We start from the raw sequence: 11002 nt of genomic DNA, 5'->3' as shown, positions 1-11002 counted from the left end.
ATTGCGCTGATTGGACGACAATTCGAGACTTCCGGAAATAACACAAGTGTAATCTCATTGGCTAACCCGTTTCAAACTGTGTGAATTGTGAGAAACGCTGGTGTCTGTGGAGTTCTAAATTATTGTGGCAGTACGGGGTCTTCAACTTTAATTAAAACTTGACTAGTTATTTGTTTAATTGATACAACTTAGCATGTTGTTCAGATCGTATCCCATAGTTGCCATTTTAAAGGTCAATAACCTCTACAGTTCTGAGTATCTCCAGTACTTAAATGCCATAACAGAATTAGTTTGAAACCGTTAAGATGAAAAGGTTTAATTCCAGATCCTTGAGTATATACTTGAGTGTTCTCTTTAGTGGTATGATTTAAACCCGATTTCAGATGTTTTTTATTATTATTGTTTTGCTAATTAAAAACCCATTATTTAATAATGGGTATCTAATTGCTGCAGCCTTTTGAATCCCCCAATACAAAATACATTTTCCATCTGTATGTAATGTAAGGATACAACTCAAACGTATAAAATTGCTTTGGCGTGGGTATTTTTTTGTTATCTTGAAACATTTTCTTTTTTTTACATAATGTATATACACACACACACACACACATATATAAATATATATAAATATATATAATATATATATATATATATATATATATATATATATATATATATATATATATATATACACATACATACACATACATATATATATATAATGTGGGTGAAACTTTTGAACAAGAGATCTGGAGGTTTAGCGGTAGGAGTGTGTTACAGGCCACCAAACTCAGATATTCAGAAAGATGCTGCATTGTACAGTGTAATCAGCACTGCATGTAGCAAGGATGTGGCTGTTATAATGGGGGATTTCAATGTCCCAAACTGGAAAGACCAGTGGGGACTACAGAAGCAGAAATAGAAATGGTTGAGATGGTAAATGACTGCTTTCTAACTCAATTTGTCAGGGAACCAACAAGAGAGAGTGCATGTATTGACTTGATCTTTTCAAATGACCAAGATAGTCAGGGGGACAGTAGTTAGAGAACCAATGGCAAATTGTGATCACAATATGGTTAGCTTAGAGGCATTCTTTCAAAAAACAAGGTCCAAGTCTAAAACAATGGTCTACAATTTTAGAAAAGCAAACCTTGAAGGTATGAGGCGGCACTTAGAAGAGGTAGACTGGAGCACATTGGATACAGAATCAGTTGAAAATGGATGGGTATATTTTAAGAATATACTACTTGAGGCTCAGGAGCAATTTGTACCAAAACTTAGCAAATTGAGGACCAAAAAACACTGGCCAAAATGGTTTAATAGAGGTATGCAAAAAAATATCAAGAGAAAGAAAATGTTGTATAGCACATACATAAGGGATGGTGACAAAACAAAATACGTAGAATATGTTGAGCTGCAAAGAGATCTTAAGAAAGGGATCAGGAAAGCAAAGAGGGAAATGGAAAGAAACATAGCTCTTGGAGCTAAAACCAATGCAAAGAGCTTTTTTCAATATTACAACAGCAAGCGGTCAATAAAGGAGGAAGTGAAACAGATAACAGATGACATGCCACAGGTTGACAATCAGTCCAGTCAAACCCGAAGAAAGATCAGGATAAATGAGGAGGAGGTACTAAAGGGACTAGCAGAATTAAAAACAAACAAATCACCTGGGCCAGATGGGATATTTCCAACAGTACTTAAAGAAAATAGGGAAATTATTTATAGGCCGCTAACTATTCCAAATGACACTTAGAACAGGGGATGTGCCAACTGACTGGAAGACGGCAAATGTCATACCAATCCACAAGAAAGGGGACAAAGCTGAGCCAGGAAATTACAGACCAATCAGTCTCACCTGCATCACTTGTAAAATGTTGGAAAAAATGATTAGACAGAAAATAGAGGAGCATCTTAATGAAAATCATATTCTTGGAGATAGTCAGCATGGGTTTAGACGAGGCAGATCATGTCTTACTAATTTATTCGAATTTTTTGAACATGCAACTGCAGCTGTAGATCAGATGAAAGCATATTATATGATATACTTAGATTTCGAAAAAGCTTTTGATAAGGTTCCACACCAAAGACTGATCCTCAAATTGGAAGCTGTAGGCATTCAGGGTAATGTAAGTAGATGGATTATGAACTGTTTGATGTCTAGGAAACGGATGGTGTCGATTAGAGGAGTCGCTTCTAACTGGAGTGAGGTTGTTAGTGGAGTTCCACAGGGATCAGTACTAGGGCCTTTGCTTTTTCTAATCTATATTAATGATCTGCAGTCTGGGTTAGTTAGCAATATTGTCAAATTTGCAGATGATACTAAAATAGGTGGCTCAGCAGATACAATCTTGGCGGCACAGGTTATTCAGAGGGACTTGGATAATATTCAGTTGTGGGCCGACACCTGGCAGATGAAATTCAATGTGGACAAGTGCAAGGTAATACATGCAGGTAACAGAAATGTCCACTATACTAACACTATGGGAGGTACAGATCTAGATGAAGTAATGCATGAGAAAGACCTAGGAGTCTATGTGGACTCCTCACTTTCTCCATCCAAGCAATGTGGGGAAGCAATAAAAAAAGACAAACAGAATGCTAGGATATATTGTCAAAAGTGTAGAATTTAAAACAAGGGAAATAATGTTAAGACTGTACAATGCGCTAGTTAGACCTCATCTGGAATACTGTGTGCAGTTCTGGGCTCCACACTTCAAGAAGGATATTGCTGCTCTAGAGGCAGTTCAGAGGAGAGCAACCAGACTCATTCCAGGTCTGAAGGGAAAGGCCTACTTGGAGAGACTGAGGGAACTGAACCTTTTCACCCTGGAACAGAGGAGACTACGTGGGGACTTGATCCAAGTCTTCAAAATCATGAAAGGCATCGACCACATCAAACCAGAGGAGCTTTTCCAGATCAGCAGGGACACACGCACCCAGGGACACAAATGGAAATTGGGCTTCAAGGCATTCAAAATGGAAAACAGGAGACACTTCTTTACACAGAGAGTAGTCACAATCTGGAATAAACTACCCAGCGATGTGGTAGAAGCTGAAAGTTTGGGAACATTTAAAAATAGACTGGATAGGATCCTTGGATCACTTAGATATTAATGGACACCAAATGAGCACGATGGGTCGAATGGCCTCCTCTCGTTTGTAAACTTTCTTATGTTCTTAGTGTGTGTTTGTGTGTGTGTGTGTGTGGGGGGGGTTTGAAGCGGGTCATTACAGTTTTGAAAATGTTGTAATATATATTAATGCAGGTCTCTTTAATTACACAGAAACTATCAAAAGACCCGTGATTAATGTCTCTGAGGATCGGCCGAGAGAAGTGGTCACCCCTAGACGGGCTGTCTGCCGACCAGGTAAGAACTAAACCCTCCGAGGTTGTTTGTATCACGTATCTGTAAGATGTTTCATTTCAGTTTTGTTAATTTAAAAACTCATCCTTTTTAACAGTATTAAGAAACGTGGTTCAAGACAAAGAAATGCCTTCCATATCGAGGGCTTGTTTAGTTTTACCTTCGAGAACCGTAACCTTTCAAGAGTCTGAGAGGCCATCAGCCCCGGTATCCGATAGCTGTGGGTATATGTCTGCAGCCTGTAAATAAGAGGTTAAAGCTTTTTATAAAGCAGCTTGGCTAAAGGTTAAACATGTCTCTTACCTTCACAGCTGTGCAAAAAGCTAAACCAGCCGAAAAACATAAGAAACGATTATTCTGTGGGGGTAAGTAATGCCTTTCAAACTTTAAAGGGATTTGTTTGCCCCACTGAGGGTTGATGGTTAATGTTTAGGGGGTGTGAACCTGTTTCGTGTAAAGCGGGGGGTTCTGGGAAAGACCTGAGAAGTCCGGACAGGCCTGGGCATGTTTCTGGAAAACGTGTTTTGAAATGACCGATTGCCCGACGGTCTGGTTAGGAAGTTAAGCTGACCGAAAGGGTTTAGTAAGTTGTTTGGCATATCTACTGCTATTATACTTCTGTTTTAAAGTGGTTGTTGTAAAAGGATTGATTGTGTTCATTGTATTTAATATTTAAATAGATTGTGAAAACACTCCAGGGTCAGGAAGCGTTTACACTTGGAAGGTTAGTTTAAAAATGAAATGTTGCTGTATGTATATAAAGGGGTTTTATTAATATTAGAAACCTTTAAGAAACAACTTATTTACAGCGGCTTCTCTGTTATACATTTATTATAAGGTTTTAGATTTTATTAAGTCCTTATAAATATAGTGTCTGTAAATAATAAGGCTGTGTAGTGAGTGTCTAAGGCTATTTTCAAAGGTCTAAAAAGCAAAAGGTTTTTCATGTCCTGATCAGGTTGTTTAAAGTTTGATTTCTGTCACTGTTTAAAGATGTATATGGGATACATTTTTTTTATTCACCCCAAGACCCTTGGGATAGTCATCTGGTGGATGAGCTTTTGCGGATGATTACTCCGTCTAAGTGGGATCGCACCTCTTCACCGGCGAGACCGCCGAGAGGATCCCCCAGGGGTAATTCAACACCCCAGATTCATCTTGCCTCATTGTCGGCCGGAACAAATACAACCACCCAACAACCTCAGGGGTCACCGTTAGACGGGGCTGATACACCCCCCAACACCGGTCCGGTTTCAACATTGTTCACCCCGCCCCGTTTCTTGGCTACAGAAACGCGGAGCAGTACCCCGCGCTTGATCAGGGTATCAAGGCCTGCTTGGTCTCCGGCCGTGAGTATACGCTCGCTTCCAGCCTCCGTCGACCAAGATTTACTGGATCGTCCATCCTTTGAAGTCAAGCCAGGCCAACAGTCCCTGGAGCTACCCCCTGAAGGTCTGCGTGAGTTGCTACATGCTTTGTTACAAAATCAAAGACTTGTGTTAGTGGGGCAAAACCTGGTGATAGAGCCAAAACACAATTATTAACACCCTTACTAACGCCTTGTACCATAATTCATGTTTTAATAGCCACAAAACGCCTTGCTATTGTGGGTTGTTGGAAAAATAAAAAAATAATAAATAAAAAAATGTCTGGACTTGGTAAATTAACTCACAACCTAAAGGATTATGAACAAGCTAGGGCCCCAAAAAGAGAGAGAACATCCTCGGCCCTGTTGAGAACTCCTCAGACGTTCCAATGAACCTGGAACTATTACAAATTGTAAATGATTTAAATAACCGCCCACTACCCCCGATAGAATTAAACCCTCCGAGCCAACGTGAATTAACAGACTTACTGTTGAACCCCGACCTGTTACAAATGGTCAATGATCTAAATAACCACCCCCCACCTGTTGCGTCTATAGAGGTTCTCCCCCTAGTTCACCCCGATTTGCTTGAAATGGTGGAGGCTTTGGAGGAGCTACCCCGACCAAATTCTGTCCCTGTTATAAATGATTTGAGTCAATTAGAACACAGGATGTCGGCAGAAGCCGCCGTCTCTGTAGAGGAGGATCTTGACATTAAACGGTTGGATATCTTTTGAAGGGCTTTTACAGGCTATAAATGAGACTCCTCAAAAGGGGGGTTTTGTGGATGTCGGTGGTGGTGGTGGTGTTCGGGATGTGGAGGGTTCTGATACTGATAAGGCTGAGGAGGACATGCTCTTTGAGAATGCAGGGGGTGACGGTTTTGTTCAAAATGATGTGTCCAAGAGTTCCAGTGAGCCCATGATTATAGATAGACCTGCCTATAACAATTTTGAAATGATTCAGTGTTTTAATTTTGCAGAACTTTTAAATTGTGACAATTATGTGGAAATATTTGTCAACATACACTGGGCCTTGAAAAACATGCTTGAACGGGTTGCTGAAAGGGTCAGACCTCGAGATGTTGTGCAGTTAGAACTGAGAGGGGATGATTTGTTTGGCAACCTATCTGTAATGCTGAGTGGGGATAAGTAATGCGGCCATCTTAGCCAATGAAAGTCTGTCTCTGGTAATGAATGTGGTTCGTAACCCTGAGGGCGGGGCGCTTAGACTGTCGAAATGTTTGAAGAATGACATAATTAGGACCAAGCTCAGACAATTTGTGGTGAGTTCCAGTGGGGACAATAAGCTCTGTTTCGCAAACAGTTTAATAAAACTACTCACCCCCGACATGCCAGAACCCCAAGCTCTGCAAGAGGCTTTAATGCTTCATCAGAGCACCGGCTTAAAATCTCAAAAGATGGTGGCCTTTTCAGACATTACCAAGTTTGAGGAGCTGTTGTCTTTAAAAATTGTAGTGTGGTTGTGAGATAAAGGAAGTATTTGTGAAATTTCAGACACACATCCTGAAACCCATACATAGACCCTGTTTCTCTTCCTAAGTGATAGTCATTACTTTGGAATAAAGCGTTTGACGGCTTTTTTTAGTTGTTCGTACGTTTGTCCTTGGTGTTATAAGGCATTCAATTATAAGCTTAAGTACCGATGTGATGGTTACTGTAACGTCTGTTTCAATCCGCAATGTCGTAAGGGTTTGGTATCCACCATCTGCTGTAAAGATTGCTTAAGGATTTGTCTCTCGGCGTTGTTTTTTCGAACATAAGGTCCAGAGGGCAGATGTTGAGGGGGTTAAAATACGGAGTTACTGCGATCAAACTAAATATTGCACGCAGTTTTGCCTCCAGTACTGTTTTCATGAGGTTAAACCACACACATGTCTGGAGCCGAGATGCAGGATCTGTAATGATTTAACCCCGGGGTCCGAGCACCCCGGTTATTCAGCCGGTTAAAAAGGAGCCGCCGCACAACTGGTATGTCTTTTTTGATTTTAAATGTTGGCAAGAAAACGGGGTCCACGTTGCTAATTATATCCACTGTATAGATATGTTGGATCGTGAGTGGTCGGCCAGCGGTGAGAGTTGTGTCAGGGATTTCTTTACACGGTATCGCGGTCCAAAATACCACAATTACACATTTATTGCACACAATGCTAAGGGTTATGATTCTTACATTTTTGATGAAGTATCTGGTGGAAAACGGGGTGACCCCTAAAATAATAGCTCAGGGTAGCAAGATCATGCATTTCACAGACGAAGCTTTCAACCAACGTTACATAGACTCGTTACATTTCCTCCCCATGAAATTGAGCGCTTTGTCTAAAGCTCTGGGTTTTGAGGCGCAGAAGAAAGGCTGGCTCTGTCATTTTTTCAATACGAAGGACACTCAAAATTATCGAGGGGCCTACCCGCCCACCTCTTATTACGGGGTTGATACTGTGATGTCTCATGGGAGGGCAGAATTCTTTAAATGGTACAATATGGTTAAGGGAGGTGTTTTTGATTTCAGAGAAGAGATGGCCGCCTATTGTAAAAATGATGTGGTGATCCTTAAAGAAGCCTGCGTGCGTTTCCGTGCCGAGGTTATCAACACCTCAGGTCTCGACCCTTTGCAAAGCGTGACCATAGCGTCTCTCTGCATGAAAATGTATCGGGCCAATTTCTTGCAGAAAAACACTATAGTAGTCACCACTTCTGACAACTATCGCGCTAGACAAAATAACTTTTCGACTGTCTCCATACAGTGGCTGGAATACCTGAGTGTCAGGGATAACGCATCTTCATCACGCATGCTTTAAATCAAGGGGAAGTCAAAATGGGGCCTTACTACTTAGACGGTTTTAGCGATGTGTCCGGGATGCGTACCGCTTATGAGTTTGCTGGCTGTATTTATCATGGCTGTCCACAGTGCTTCGACCCAAACACCTTTAACCCGGTAACACAAAAACTCTGTGGTGATATGTACTATGATTTCCAGGAACTAATTGAAACTTAAAAAAAACACCTATGGTTTGAACGTACTGGTGATTTGGGAACACGAGTGGACGGCCCTGAAGCAGCAGGATGCAGGGGTACAGCGGTTTATGGAAACCTTTGACTTTCCAGAGCATCTAGAGCCCCGGGATGCGTTATTTGGGGGTCGTACCAATGCCATCTGTTTACATTATGAGGTAAAGGAGGGGGAGAGAGTAGATTACTATAATTTCACTAGTCTGTACCCTTTTGTCAACAAGACCAAAATTTACCCGGTGGGTCATCCAACCATCATTTATCATGACTTTCTCGAACTCGGTCATTACTTTGGTTTGATCAAGGTCACCATGTACCCTCCTCGCGAGCTTTTCTTACCTGTGTTGCCTTATAGGTGCTCGGGGAAAATTGATGTTCCCTCTGTGTAGAACATGTGTGGAAACTGAAAATCAGACTACCTCTTGTCTGTACAGCGATGAAGAGAGAGCGCTGATGTCTGGTGTAGCATTGAGCTTGACAAGGTGGTGGAGAAAGGTTACATATTTGGTAAGGTGTATGAGGTCTGGCATTTTTCTGAAAAATCTGATACTCTTTTTGCTGATTACATTATGACCCATCTGAAAGGGAAACGGGAGGCATCGGGCTATCCCTCTTGGTGTGTTGACGACGAAGACATAGAGCATTACGTTCAGCAATATTTTGAAAAGGAAGGGATCCGTCTAGAACCAGGGAACATAACTGTAAACCCCGCCAAGAGACAATTGTCCAAACTGATTTTAAACAGTCTGTGGGGCAAGTTTGGGGAAAGAAATAACCGTCTAAACACAACCTTGATTAAAACCCCTGAACAGTTTATAGAATGTATGTTTTCCAAAGAACATGCTGTATCACACTTTCAATTCTTAAATGACCACGTGGCACAGGTCCAGTGGAGGGCCCCTAAAGATTTCCCCACCAAACAGGGTAACGTTAATGTTTTCATAGCATTTTTTACTACGGCTTACTCCCGGCTTGAACTGTACAACTTAATGGATCAGCTGCAGGAACGCATGCTCTGTCATGATACTGACTCTGTAATCTTTGTCACCAGACCAGGGGATTGGGTCCCTCCCCTCGGGGACTACCTTGGGGAGTTAATGAGCAAACTAGATCCTCAGGACCACATAATGGAGTTTGTTTCAGGGGGTCCTAAGACTTGCGCATACAGAACGGCGGCACATGTATGAAAGTTAAGGGTTTCACTCTGAACCATTGTAACAACAAGCTCATTAACATCAAGTCTCTGACGACTCTGGTACAAAGTTTTGTAACCGAGAAAGACGTGCCTCCTCGTGAGATTACTGCCGGAAATCAGATCTATAGCAAAAAAAAGAGGTACACGTTGGAAAATAGATCACTAAACAAACGGTTCAGGGTGGTGTACAATAAAAGAGTGATGAAGACTGATTAGAACACTCTGCCTTATGGATATTAGCGGTGGTTTTGATAAGACTTCAACACCCTTTCTCCTGTATTATAGCGGGTCCCTCCAATTCGAGTAAGAGCTATCTTATAAAGAGCATCATAGAAGATGTGGAAGCAACTGTGTCCCAAGCTCTCGACAACATAGTGTGGTGTTACTCTTGCTGGCAACCGCTCTACGATGATTTGGCTTCGAAAAAAAATAAAAAAAAAAATCTGAAATTTGTGCAGGGTCTCCCCACCTTGTTGTGTGACGATGACTTGTTCCCGCCAGGTCAGACTAATCCTTGATGACCTGATGGAGCAGGCTGGTGACAATAGTGAAATGGAAAAAGCCTCCACAAAGTATTTATTTAGCTCAAAATTTAAGGTAAAGGTAAAAAAAGCAGGACTATTAATTTAAACGCCAATTATATCATTCTTTTTAAAAACCCCAGAGATAAACTACAGGTCACCGTCTTGGCTCGTCAAATGTACGCTAACCAGACCAAGTTCTTTTTGGAGGCATTTGAGGACGCGACCAAAAAACCAGACGGGTACTTGCTTGCGGACTTAAAAGCACAAACCCCGGAAGACTTCTGCCTCAGAACAGGTTTGTGCCCACGCGATTGGCCGGCAGTGTATGTGCTAAAGAAAAGGAAATAAATAAGAATGTCTGTTCGGATTAAAAGAAATCTTCCGCTTTGGCAAATGTTATTTGAGGGGCGCCCGCGCCATAGGAAAGCTGTGCTGGCAGCGGCCCCCTCGGATATGATCGAGACCCTGTGTGAAATAGCTTTAAACATCTTACACGGTAATATACCCCTAACCCCTTCTCAACATTCTAAACTCAAAAAACAAAAAGCTGTTATCAAGATCATCGCTAATAAGAAATATTCTATTAAAAGAAAAAAGAAGATTAATTAAACCGGGGGTTTTATTGGCCTGCTCTTGAGCATAGCCGTGCCTTTCCTAACCAGTCTTCTGGCTTCAAGAGTGGGTTAATAATGGAATATGCTCCAAAAATGTTTTTGATCCCGCAGGAGCAGCTTGAGAAACTGAGAAAAATGTTATCGGGCCAGAGCCCATTAGACAAATGGCCGAAAACAACCTGGACTCTGAAATGAAAGCTATATTGGCCAGGGCCGATTTAAATCAGTATTCCAAAGCCCAGTTGTATAGCAACACGTTACAGCACTACCTCTGTCTGGTTAGGCAGGGTGAAAAAGATCACAACACTTTAACTTTAACCATGGCCTCTCAAGAAAATGGTTCTGGGGCTGATGCGGGTGCTACAGTTGATAAAGATGTTGTTGCAGTGACCAACCCTGTTGAGAGTTCAGAGGGAGATGTTGTAACTGATGTTTTGAGAAGCATGCCTGCCAGAAGCAAAAGACATGTGGAATATATCCTGCACAAAATGGTTCAGAAACCGCGGGTAACAGCTTGGAATGAACAGGGTGAATTTGTTTTTAAAGGACAACTGATCAAAGGTTCACACGTTTGATTTGTTGAAGAGCGTCACTGGCACTAATAAGGTACCAGCTAGTCGCCGACCTGTAGGTTGGAATGCTGTCCTATAGGTGATGTCCTGTCTGAACATGCCCCAATCAACAGTTCCTAACAAGGAAACGCGACAAAAAATCCGTCTGTGTAAAGAGGGGGAGACTGATGTGACTGCTAAAACTCTGACATCCCATTACTCTGACCGTGCTGAGTGACTATCCTCAGGATCTAGCACCGTTGGGAAGCTTATTAATCTCATGTTTTTATTTAAACCCCTGTAAATGATGACCCGACAAACTAATGTATTTTTTATTTATTTTATTTTTATGTTGTAC

At 41.6% G+C, this 11002-nt stretch overlaps 1 long non-coding RNA gene across 1 annotated transcript; it reads left to right on the top strand.

The window, feature by feature from the left end:
* The first annotated feature begins 3304 nt into the window (after positions 1-3304).
* LOC136754054 (uncharacterized) lies at positions 3305-4599 on the top strand. The gene is made up of 3 exons (XR_010817510.1): positions 3305-3371; positions 3680-3733; positions 4398-4599. It is a non-coding gene; the product is annotated as an uncharacterized LOC136754054 (long non-coding RNA).
* Positions 4600-11002: the final 6403 nt, after the last annotated feature.

This window comes from Amia ocellicauda, chromosome 7, assembly GCF_036373705.1.
Source record: "Amia ocellicauda isolate fAmiCal2 chromosome 7, fAmiCal2.hap1, whole genome shotgun sequence".
NCBI lineage: Eukaryota > Metazoa > Chordata > Actinopteri > Amiiformes > Amiidae > Amia > Amia ocellicauda.
Note: the sequence above shows the minus strand (reverse complement) of the source record. Positions and strands in the feature narration are given on the sequence as shown.